This window comes from Xenopus laevis, chromosome 4S, assembly GCF_017654675.1.
Source record: "Xenopus laevis strain J_2021 chromosome 4S, Xenopus_laevis_v10.1, whole genome shotgun sequence".
In the NCBI taxonomy this organism is placed as follows: Eukaryota; Metazoa; Chordata; class Amphibia; order Anura; family Pipidae; genus Xenopus; species Xenopus laevis.
Genome location: NC_054378.1, coordinates 120,239,311 through 120,252,459, shown reverse-complemented (window position 1 = coordinate 120,252,459; position 13,149 = coordinate 120,239,311). Strand labels below are relative to the sequence as shown.

The following is a 13,149-nucleotide window of genomic DNA, read 5'->3' as shown; positions in this document are numbered from 1 at the left end:
TAAGAATTAAATATACATAAAATGCAAATTCATTGGTAAAGGCAGAAACAATGTTATTTACAATGTACAATGTTATTTATTTGAATGTGACACGGAGCTGTGTGTGTGTGTTAGTGCCAGGAAAAACAGATTCATTAGGTTCACTACCAAACGGCAACATGTAAATAAATCACATCCATTTTGGGAAATTTCATGGGCCACTAGGGATAGCTAAAAGGCAATTATATAAAGCTGATGCGGTTTGGAGAAACAAATGACATTTCTGCTTTAGTTGCTGAGTAATTCAGTGCCGGCGTTCTCGATTTTTACCTCCAGATTTGGCCTAGGACGGGTGGGAAGGGGGGGACGGCAAATAGACCCTATTTTGGAAGATGTACTTGTTTTATTTTTATATCTAGGGAATAGAGTGAAGCATAAAACAAGGTGATACTGGTATGGGACCTGGAGTTTTTCGGATAACGAATATTCCCGTAATGTGGATCTTCATACCTTAAGTCTACTAGAAAATCATGTAAACATTAAATAAACCCAATAGGCTGGTTTTGCTTCCAATAAGGATTAATTATATCTTAGTTAGAATCAAGTACAAGCTACTGTTTTATTATTACAGAGAAAAAGGAAATCATTTTTAAAAATTTGGATTATTTGGATAAAATGGAGTCTATGGGAGACAGCCTTTCCGTAATTCGGAGCATTCTGGATACCGTGTTTCCGGATAACGGATCTTTCCATAATTTGGATCTTCATACCTTAATTCTGCTAGAAAATTATGTAAACGTTAAATAAACCCAATAGGCTGGTTTTGCTTCCAATAAGGATTAATTATATCTTAGTTGGGATCAAGTACAATCTACTGTTTTATTATTACAGAGAAAAAGGAAATCATTTCTAAAAAATATGGATTATTTGGATAAAATGGAGTCTATGGGACACAGCCTTTCTGTAATTCGAAGCATTCTGGATACCGGGTTTCCGGATAATGGATCCCATTCCTGTATAATAAATGTTCATTTTATTACGGGGGGTTTTGTAAGCCCCAATACCCATTAAAATGCATAAGCTGAAGCCCCTATAGTGACCTCCCTTATGATCTTATCATTGGCACAAGGAACGAACGATCACATTAATCCAATATGGCCCAGTAATCAGGTGGCCATATGGGGCCAAAATCTCCTAATTTGTGGATCGTCAGGTGTATGGCCACCTTAGCCACCATTGTATACACATACATTTGCCCATAGTTGGCAAAAAGGGGGTTGGGCAGATCAGGGAGTGCTTCTTATAAACATCCCAACATTTAACAAACCAAAACAGGGACAAAAACCTGTAAAAATGTTTGACCACGCCCATTTTTATGACCACACCCCCTAATTACCATGTCCATGTTATAAAGGTTTGAACACATTTCTGGGGGTTTTATGTGCTATAACAGTTTTGAAAATGAGTCTCAGATCTCCCAAGAGACCTGCTTATCTTAAATAGTTACAATTGTATGTTTGCTTATCTTAAATTGTTGGATACAAAAGTATCCAAGTGCAGCTTCTGGCTGTTCTGGGCTCTCTGCCAAAAAGGCTCTTACTTTAATTATTAATTAGTTAATTTTCAGAAACTTTGTATCTTTTTCTCGAGTGCAAGAGTGCAAGAGATTAAAGAGAAACTCTGGACATTTCAGTAAGAGACCCGGAACTGCGGGCTGAGCTGTCAAACTCGGGACTGTCCTGCAGAAAACGGGACAGTTGGGAGGTGTGTTATAAACTAAGCTTTAGACAGTTTTGTGGCAGTGCTTCGTGCAACTGGGACTTGCTGGTTCACCTCTGATGGGGGGCAATGAGCATAGTCAGTCAGCTGTGCAACTGTCAGGCCTAGTCAGAATGTTGGTGTTCCATGAAGTGGCAAATTGGGTTTATAAAATAATGACAAAGCTTGCCCCCAGGTCTAGTAAGCCATAGCTTTCAGGTAGCAATTATTAGTCTGGTTGGCACTGGAGGAAACTTTAATAACTGCCATATCATAGCCTCTTCATACTGGCAGTTTTGCACTTTAAAATTAATGTAGTAAGAGGCTCCAATTGTGTTCTAAGCAGAACTTTTAGATTGTCAGCTCCTCATACACTTCTGCATGGATAAGTACTTGCATATAATTTGTATGTTTGATGTACTCACCCTTCTACAACGAACCAGGTTTATTTATCCCATTCAGCTCTTGTGGGGTCTTTGGCACAATCTGGATATTCTGCTTGAGAGAATGCTTAGTGATATGCTCATTCAGCCAAATTCCATTGCATTCACTTATTCTGCCCCCTAGGGTATCTGGCAGTGTATGTCTTGCTTTGAGGTGGCCATAGATGTAGAGATCTGCTAGTTTGGCGATGTCGCCCACATTGAAGTGGGCAATATCGGGCTGATCCAATCGTGGGCCCTAGGGTAGAGTCCTGCAGCAGGTCGGCTATCCGTGGGTTGCACACAAAAACCTGCGGATTGCAGGTAAAAGTTTCGGGAGCGGGTATAGACACAGGTCGGCGGTTCACCTGGTTTGCAGGACACAGGTCGGGTTGCGGGTCTTCTCAATAGCGAGTTTTACTCCTCTTTTTTTTAATCATGCCTACTTCTAATGATGTCACTTCCAGTTTACAATGACAGCACTTCCTGTTTTATTCCTTTTCTACTGATCACACCTACTTCTAATGATGTCACTTCCAGTTTACAATGACAGCACTTCCTGTTTTATTCCTTTTCTACTGATCACACCTACTTCTAATGATGTCACTTCCAGTTTACAATGACAGCACTTCCTGTTTTATTCCTTTTCTACTGATCACACCTACTTCTAATGATGTCACTTCCAGTTTACAATGACAGCACTTCCTGTTTTATTCCTTTTCTTCTGATCGCACCTACTTCTAAAGATGTCACTTCCAGTTTACAATGACAGCACTTCCTGTTTTATTCCTTTTCTTCTGATTGCACCTACTTCTAATGATGTCACTTCCAGTTTACAATGACAGCACTTCCTGTTTCTTGATGGTCAGCGGGTCACGGATCGGTTGCGGATAAGGTACTTGCGGGTCGGGTCTCGGGTCCAAGCAAGTATGAGGATTGCGGGTCTGGGTTGCGGGTCGGGTTCAGATTAAACAAATTGGTTCCGCACAGAACTCTACCCTAGGGCCCAACGATCGGATCATAATGCATCTGATACGGGCGGTTGGTTCATGGCAGAGCCGGGCCAACCCAGCCAGGCGCCCTAGGCAACCTGGCTGGGCACGGCGCCAGCTGAGTGTGCATGCGCGAAACTGTGCTCGGACGCGCATGCGCGAAACTTCGCTCTGACGCGCATGCGCAGAACTGCATGCGCACATGCGCAGAAGCACTATCACAAGGAATTATCTGTGGCAGTCGGCGAAAGACAGGACTGGACAATGGGGTAGGCGTCAGAGCAGGTAAGTGCCTGGCGCCCCCCCAGCTTTGTGCCCTAGGCACGTGCCTACTCTGCCTACCCCTAGTTCCGGCCCTGGTTCATGGAACCGAATAGGTGCAAAGATGTGGCCGAGATCCGATGGGATTTTTTTAACCTGCCTGATCGAGATCTGCCCGACTTTCAGCCAGATATTGATTGGGGAAGTCTGTCGGCAGCTTTTATCGGCCAGTGTATGGGGGCCTTTAGGGACGGCACTAGCACATTTAATGTAGATTCCAAAAGGTTAAAATTCACACCCCCCAGTTGTTGCACAGCCGCAGCCTCCTCCATCTCAGTGATGGATGCGGTTGCACGGGGGCTGTACACAAGAGATACCTGCGAGAGTGCTTGAGGGCTGCAGCGTTTATCACAAAGTTTAACCAGCATTCAGAAGCCTGCGAAGCACATTCCAGCTGGTAACAGCTCATGAAAAATACAGTGCAAAAGTGCTAGTGGCAGAAACACTTAACTTCCTTGTTAGCAGCCTCTCTCATGTGGCACTTTAACACCCGAAAGTTGTTTATTATGTTCCGTGCCAGGCAAAACTGATTAAACGGGGCTCTTAAGAATCAAAGCGTTATAAATTCATGAAAATACGGCAAGCCATAAATTCAGCGGAATTAAAAGCTTAGAGGAGTTCTATTAACATTCGAGGGTGTTTGCATTGTTAATACAGATCCACAGAGATGATTTTAACTCAAGCAAGTCGGCAGCGCAGGCACGGAAAGCCACAAAGTCTCACCGAACTTCCATTTCCTTTTATATTTGCAGTTCATATGGAGTTGTTTCTAATCTTATAAAAGCATAGAGCATTGTTTTTGGCAACAATTAGGGGTTGGTTCCGGTGTCTCGTTTTTGATTAGGGCAAAAAATAGGGCTAAAAGAGCCCTATGGTCTTAATTGCCCATAACCGACACTAGTCATTCAGTAGCTGCATGAAACCCCCATGGGGTGTGAGTTTGTCAGGCGATTGCAATGTACATCTGTTCTGGACTCTTTAATGTCATGAAAAAATGGAAACAGTCCCATGTGCCATTACCCTCAGCTATAGCTACAATTTAGCCCTAAGGGTTCTAGACATACAATAAGAAAATCTGTAAAAATGTGCTCGAAGTCTTCTGTTATTCATACTTGGGTTATTTTTCAAGACCTATCTTTGATCCCAATTTCTCTTTAAAGGGATTTGATTTTTATGGTGTCGTTTTTATTTCTAGATTACAATGTCTACATTGCAAATAATTAGGGATGCACCGAATCCAGGATTCAGTTTGGGATTGGCCATGATTTGGCCTTTTACAGCAGGATTCGGATTCGGCCGAATCCTTCTGCCTGGCCGAACCGAATCCTAACTTGCATATGCAAATTAGGAGCAGGGAGGGAAATCAAGGATAACAAATTTGCATATGCATGATTTGGATTCGGTTCGGTATTCGGCCTAATCTTTTGTGAAGGATTCAGGGGTTTGATCGAATCCAAAATAGTGGATTCGGTGCATCCCTCCAAATAATTCACTCTACAATATAACATTTCATTCCTAACCCAACAAGTGTAGTTTTTTTTTAGTTGTAATATTGGTGTGTAGGCACCTTCTCGTTTTGCCTGGTCATGTGCTTTCAGAAAGAGCCAGCACTGTATGATGGAACTGCTTTCTGACAGGCTGTTGTTTCTCTTACTCAATGTAACTGAATGTGTCGCAGTTGGACATGGATTTTTACAATTGAATGTTGTTCTTAGATCTACCAGGCAGCTGTTATCTGGTTACCTTCCCATTCTTCTGCTGATGGGATGCTGGGAGAGAAGGGAAGTTATATCACTCACAACTTGCAGTACAGCAGTAAAGAGTGACTACAGTTTATCAGAGCACAAGTCACATGATTGGGGGAACCTGGGAAACTGATAATGTGTCCAGCCCCATGTCATATTTTAAAATTAAATCAGTTTGCTCTTTTGAAAAACAGATTTCAGTGCAGAAGTCTGCTGGAGCAGCTCTATTAACTGATGCAATTTGAAAAAAATATGGTTTTCTATGACAGTATCCCTTTAATTTCATGAAAAAGTGGAAAATGTGCCATTACCATCAGCTATAGCTACAATTTAGCCTAAGGGGGTCCAGCTATAAAAGATATATAGAAGGCAAGTCTGGCTAAAGAGCTAACGTTCAGTAAAATCCGCATCTTAGTGAATTTGCAGAGTTATGTCAAATTCGCCTGGCAATAGAGCGAGAATGATCGCTAGCGTCTGTCTCTTTCGCTAGTGAAGTTACGCCTGTGCCCGTTATTAAATCAACGAAGTGAATTTTCGCCAGCGTTAATCACTTCGCCCATTAGCAAATCTGCCCCTTGGTTTCTACGCTGCAGAGCTCACAATTAAGTTTATAATCAGCAGGGATTTGCAAAGCTTATATATTTCCCAATAACGAGAAAGATTTGAAAACCAGCAATGAACTCTGGAACAACTCTGGGTTTGAATTCACCTAGCGAGGATGATAAGGGACATATTTCACTGTAACTAATCCTACAGGTCATTTCATGAAGTCTTATTGAATGACCACATTCATTTGTGCAACCCTTTTTTCCCACTTTTAATTAACTAAAAAAATGTTTTAATCAATATACTTCTTCTTAGACATTAGGGTTTTAAAAAAGACATAATTCTCCTTTTCAAGGATTTAACAACTTTGGCGCCAATAGCCGAGAGGTACAAATCCATCTTCCTAAAAGTGCAGATTTCGAATAAAACGGCGACTTGACACATTCCACCTACGTGTCTCTTTTTTTATCATCTTCTACATTTGATGAAGAAAGCTTATATTTTGGGTGGAAATTATGGTTATTGAAAACTATTTGTTATTTATATTTTATTACCAACCCTACATGTACTTAGCAACTATTAACTATTATTATTATCACAAACAATTGGGCCAGACACAAGAGGGGTTATTTATTACAGTCTGAAAAAAAATTTTTTACTATAAAATCCAAATTTTTTGTGAAAAAAAACCTCGAATTCTTCTGAATTTATTATCTCCCGAGGATGGAAAAAGTCTGAATCCAAAAATCTGGCATCTCAGACCTGTCGAGGTTTTATGTGTCAATATGTCAATGTCTGCGCTGGTTTCTAGACAGAAAATCTGAAAAATTTGTACGATTCTTAGGGGCAAATTCACTAAGATTCGTAGTTGCGCCAGGCGTAACTTCGCCAAACTTCGCCAGGCGTAGTTTCGCCAGCGCTCCGCAAATTCACTAAAATCCGAAGTTGTGCTCAGGGGTAGCGTAAGGTTGCGAAGTTGCACTAGCGTTGATTCGCTAAGCGAAGCGAAGTTACGCTAGCGATGGTTAATTTACATACGGCGCCAAATTCAAATTTCAAATGGAGGAATACGTACAATCACTACAAATGCCTGGGAAACCTTCAAAACATCAAATAAAATTTTTTTTTTGCCCTACACATGTGCCCACTGTATAGTTAAGTTGCCATGAGTTAGGAAATGTAGGGGGGAAGGAGGGGAGCCCAAAAAAAAATTTTGATCTTTTTCAGCCTATCACCCATAATATAGAAAAAACGCCAGCGTTTTTTGGGACTTAGAAAAAATGTGAACTTTTTTTTGAAGCAATCCCTATCTACTCTATTGCGCTTCGACTGGTCTGAGGTGGCGAAGGAAGTCTAGCGTAAAAGGTAGCGTTCAGTACAATGCGCGAGTTAATGAATTTGCGTAGTTACGTCCGTTGCGCAAATTCGCCAGGCGTAAGGGTGCGAAGTAACACTAGCGAATTTATGCCAGCGTTCGTTAGTGAATTTGCGAAGTAACGAAAATGACCAACGCTAGCGAATTGACGCTAGCGTTAGCCGCTTCGACGCATAGTGAATTTGCCCCGTAGTCCCTCATGATTTTATGGCCCTTAAGCTAATCAAAGGCTTCATAATATCTACCTCCTAATAAGTGATATATCAGATAACCCATCTCACTACATGGAAACTTTGGACTGCATTAATATATCAAGCTCAATTAAATGCCTCCCAACATTTTGGAAATAGAAAGAGGGACAAAAAGATTTGCCGCGCAGAGATCCATAGGCTCTCTGATGTTCAAACGATTCTGTGCCGATTTTAATGGATGAATAACATTTTGGATTTTTATTAGTATTCTGTGTAAGACGCCCGGGAGACTCTCCGGCGTCCTTACCTCCTGGCGCGTGCGTCTAGCGATGACGCCATACATCTCGGAATATCGATTTTTATTAGTATCCTGCTCTTCCCATTCTGTGGTGCTCTGCGTTTTCATATGACCAACGGCTAAAGGATGGAATCAGGGGCAATATTTCCGAACTCAAGGTTGGCATAGCTATGAAAGATCTTACAATGTATGGCCAACTTTAGTTGCATACCTTCAACATATCATCTTCCAAGATCACCGTACTAAAAGTAGCGAAGGGCTGGTCCAATACAGAAATAATCTGAAAACAATCAACTAATTTTGGCCCAGTCCCAATATTAATATTTTCAGGCAGAGGAAACCAAAACACAGAAAACCTAAAAAGGAATCTATGGGCAATAAAAAAAGAACTTCTCACACTTGTTACCCAAGATCCAAATATGTTAATATGTGAAAATGACTGACATCATAGTAATGAAGTGCTATAAAGATATGATCGAATTACAATTAGCACATGGCTGGTAAAATAACTCCTGCTCAGGGTTTAAGGAACACCAGATACATGAAAAGGGATCCGAAAATAAAACAATGCTTTATAGTGTTGGTGATAATGTTTTATATGGGTAAGTAACATTAAAAATGAAATGAACCATTGTGCTGTCTTGCAAGGTCAAAAGAATTAACATTCAGCTTTGACATCATGCGGCTGTGATTGGCCGGCGCCTATATTACCGTTGCTATGGCATTTAAGGAAGTCATTTATTTTTTAAAAGAAAGGTAATTATCAGACACCTTAAGAGGAATGGCAGTGGAGTGTCAATAGCCCCACTGACTGATGTTATAGACAACCCCATTGGCAGGAGGCTATTTTTAATATCTCGTTAGCACTTGAGAGACACTTTTATGGTGCATTATGCACATTAGGGGATTTGCGCCCCTGAGGTGTGGCGTCACATGCATGCCTTAATGATGATTAAGCAATGAGGACCACTGATTACAATCAGCCAATGCTCTGCTCTTAGAACCATCATTAAAAAAAAAATCCAAGATGATCTTGAGTTGCAATTTATTTTTGTACAATTTGTATCATATTTTTTCTCAATTTCTAGAGGCACTAGGTGGAATTTAATTGTTGGGCGCAGGTCTTGAAAGCTGCTTGGAATTCCTCACCATTAACCTGTCTTTCCTTTGGAATTAGGATTGTGGCCCCTTACAGAGGACAACACCTTGTTCTGCTGTTGAGTAGGAATTCAGATATTTCCATTTTGTAGATTCCTGCCATTATTCATTGCACCCAGCAGTAAACTTGACCTCAAGGGCCCCCCTATACAGGGAACTCTGAGTATCACTCATGTATTATAAGGGATAATGTACCCCCTACTGTAAATGATAAGGATATTAGAAGTCACTGAGGGGTTGTTCTGTGACCATATAAAGGCACAAGGCTGCAGGCTGAGTTATACAGGGAACTCTGAGTATCACTTGTGTATTATAAGGGATAATGTACCCCCTACTGTAAATGATAAGGATATTAGAAGTCACTGAGGGGTTGTTCTGTGACCATATAAAGGCACAAGGCTGCAGGCTGAGTTATACAGGGAACTCTGAGTATCACTTGTGTATTATAAGGGATAATGTACCCCCTACTGTAAATGATAAGGATATTAGAAGTCACTGAGGGGTTGTTCTGTGACCATATAAAGACACAAGGCTGCAGGCTGAGTTATACAGGGAACTCTGAGTATCACTCATGTATTATAAGGGATAATGTACCCCCTACTGTAAATGATAAGGATATTAGAAGTCACTGAGGGGTTGTTCTGTGACCATATAAAGGCACAAGGCTGCAGGCTGAGTTATACAGGGAACTCTGAGTATCACTCATGTATTATAAGGGATAATGTACCCCCTACTGTAAATGATAAGGATATTAGAAGTCACTGAGGGGTTGTTCTGTGACCATATAAAGGCACAAGGCTGCAGGCTGAGTTATACAGGGAACTCTGAGTATCACTCATGTATTATAAGGGATAATGTGCCCCCTACTGTAAATGATAAGGATATTAGAAGTCACTGAGAGGTTTTTGTCCATATGATTCTGTATCACAGATATACTGTATATAAATCAAAAGTTTCAGTGATGTGACAAATAACACCACAAAGTCCTAATTATAACTGATGAGATCACTAAGCAAGTATATAAGGATAATTTACAGGATATTTATGGCTCTTTCTAGCTATACTTCAGTAGCAATGACTATAGACCCTTTTATCTGCAACATTCAAAAGTATTTGGTTTCTTTAAAAAATAACTTGCTTAAAATCATTTTCATAATAAGTTGCTGTTTGTAATTACACATTTTATAAATAAATACTCGCATGTAAGCCAGTTATTTTTAGTAGTGAGACCTGTTTCACATGGGAAATCTATGGCCGACTTAAGTGAACCCTTGGTTGTTCCAGATGGGGAAGTGCAAACGAATATAGATTGGGAGTGTTTTGTCCCCAGATGGAGAAAGTAAAGACCTCAATGCAAATGAATGATGTGATGTCTAGCCTGCAGCCCTCCAGCTGTTGTTTAACTACAGCTCTTAACTCCCTGCCCTCGGCTGTCGGTGGGATGCTGGGAGTTGCAGTTAAGCAACAACAGAAGCTGTGATGCAACTAGAATATAAAAAAAAGTCTAATTTGGCACCCATGCTGCCACCTAAACAGCATATTGTTTAAAGGGAAACTATTGTGAAAATGTAATATAAGCTTCATCTGATTGAAATAAGAAACTTTCTAAATCAAATCAAATCAGAATTCTGCATTGTTTCTGAAATAATCAAGTTTATCTTCACTGTCCCTCTCTCAGCATCTGTTTCTCTTCATTCTGTCTTCATGCAGCAGTTGTGTGTCAGATATTCATTGACAGTTAGATCCAATATATCTTATAGGGGGGCTCCCATTCCTAGCAGATGTACTAGAGCTCACTCGAATTACAACATAATTCCATAATCTAACAAAATAACTGCCTTTTGCACAAATCCTGCATGTAGAGAGACATGATGTCTGGTGATTTTAATAGAGTGAGCTCTAATACATCTTCTAGGCAAAAGGAGCCCCCCTATAAGAAGAGAAACAGATGCTGAGAGAGGAATAGTGAGGATAAACTTGATTATTTCAGAAACGGTACCCAATAAGAACCAAACTTCTTATTTCAGTATGATGGAGCTTATATTAAATTTTATTTTTCATAAATGTCAGACTAAAATCTCCATATTTTTTATCCACAATTCAACAATCCCAGTATTATTTTCTGACAAGTTCTGCAGATTGCACCAGAATGCACCAATGTGAAATTATACAGTACTAAACAGCATTAGTAACGCCACGACCTCTGATTTTCTTGGTACGAGTCAGTCACGATTTCCTAGTGGAGCCCTCGAATTAACACTATATCCAGGTTAGCAAAAAGTTGTGAGTTTTCTCCAAAAGTAAAGACCAAAATTATGATAAAAAATCAAATCATTTATTAGGAGATACAGGTGACCACCTAACGTGTTTCGTGCCTACTGGGGCACTTACTCATAGGCTGTATATATATCCAGGTTGGCAGAACTTGATGGGTTCCCTTGTGTCAATTGCCCATAATTCATCAGAACTTTAATTGTATACCTCCTGGGCCCCCTATACTGCATACCTCCTGGGTCCCCTAACCCGTATACCTCCTTGGGCCCCTTAAACTGTATACCTCCTGGGCCCCTTAAACTGCATAACTCCTGGGTTCCCTAACTTGTATACCTCCTGGGCCCCTTAAACTGTATACCCCCTGAGCCCCCTAAACTGTATAGCCCCTGAGCCCCCTAAACTGTATAGCCCCTGAGCCCCCTAACCTGTATACCTCCTGGGCTCCTTAAACTGCATATCTCCTGGGTTCCCTAACCCGTATACCTCCTGAGCCCCTTAAACTGCATACCTCCTGGGTCCCCTCAACTGTATACCTCCTGGGTTCCCTAAACTGTATGCCTCCTGAGCCCCTATACTGAATACCTCCTGGGCCCCCAAACCTGTATACTACCTGGGCCCCCAAACCTGTATACTGCCTGGACCCCCTCAACTGTATACCTCCTGGGGACCCTTACCTATATACCTCCTGGGCTCAGTGAACCAAGACTGCAGGTGGAACACCCCATGTACTATTATCCCTGGTATATACTGACAATATAGTTACATCATATAATCTATACTTGGGGTGATGCTGGGAGCCAAGGGCATATATCCTTTCGGCCCTACTATAAAGGGGGGGGAGACATATTTAAGACATAATAGATTTTTTTTCTCTTGCTTACACCATTGCCACTTACTAGAACAAAAGCCACAGACTGATTCAAAGGAATGGTTCTCATTTATAGCCCAAAGCCCTGTATTTATAAATAAAATATATAAAAAAAAACTTTTCACACAACCCCCCCCACCCCACTAAACCATGGAGTGGAACAGGCAAGATTTTATTTACCTTATACAAGTAGTTGCTTCAGCAAAGCAATCTTCAGTTACAACCACCCAAAAAGATCACTCTCCTTCCCCTGGGGACAGAAAAAATTAAAATAAATAATTAGAAAAACACAGAGAAAATGAAGTACTAAAACAGTCTACATGAGTTTTGCCCTCATCTAATGGGGCAGCGGAATCAAATAAATAAAGAAACAAAGGCAAGAAATTGTGCTTAATGGTGAATGACTTTGGGAGAGTTAATAAGAGGAATAAAGTTGTAGGAGTTGGAGTTGGTAGGAGCAGCACCAGGATTTTCAGTCGGTAAGCGCCGTGAGTCTTTAGCCAGGACGGGGAGATGAGACGCCTTTGTGTTTGGCCAAAGGACTTGTATAACCCAGAACATTTATTTAGGTTCATATGACAAGATTCACAATGAACCGCTGATTTAAAGGAGAAGGAAAGTGTTCCTGCATTTCGGGGTGCTAAATCTTAGGCACCCCCAAGTGATTGTATTGACTTACCTGAAACCCTGGGCTGGTGCTCCTATCAGCAGAAAACTGCACCGGCCCGGGGTTATACCAGTGAGCACCACGGAGCCATCCTCTTCCATTTTCCTCCTACTTCACATGGCTGCGCATTAGAGGGATAAGTTCAACTGCGCATGCGTCTGCCCGGGGAATTTTGAAGACAGAAGAAGCCGGAAGTGGATCGCTCCATGGTGCTCACTGGTATAACCCCGGGCCGGTGCAGTTTTCTGCTGATAGGTGCACCGGCCCAGGGTTTCAGGTAAGTCAATACAATCACTTGGGGGAGCCTAACATTTGGCACTGCCAAGTGCAAAAAGACTTTCTTTCTCCTTTAAATCTGGCCATCAAATGAATAAAATGTTGTTGGGCCAAATTCTCTCTGGATGACAGCAGAGTGCAGTCTGGATACAGGGGAGGAAGTTGGAATTCTCCTGCCTGGTGTAAAGGTTTCAGATACAGTCAACTCAATGGCAGAGTCACCTACTATTGAAAGTAGAAGCTCTTAGCAACTCGCAAACTGGTCTTTATATTAGGTCT

At 41.2% G+C, this 13,149-nt stretch overlaps 1 protein-coding gene across 13 annotated transcripts in view; it reads right to left on the bottom strand.

Moving 5' to 3' along the window:
* foxp1.S (forkhead box P1 S homeolog) overlaps positions 1 to 13,149 on the bottom strand; it is a 629,350-nt gene that overhangs the window by 313,794 nt on the left and 302,407 nt on the right. For all 13 annotated transcript variants that reach the window (XM_018259715.2, XM_018259719.2, XM_018259717.2 and 10 more), the window contains one exon: positions 12,108 to 12,177. The gene's annotated coding sequence lies outside the window, so the exon portion shown is untranslated. The remainder of the gene's footprint in view (positions 1 to 12,107; positions 12,178 to 13,149) is intronic.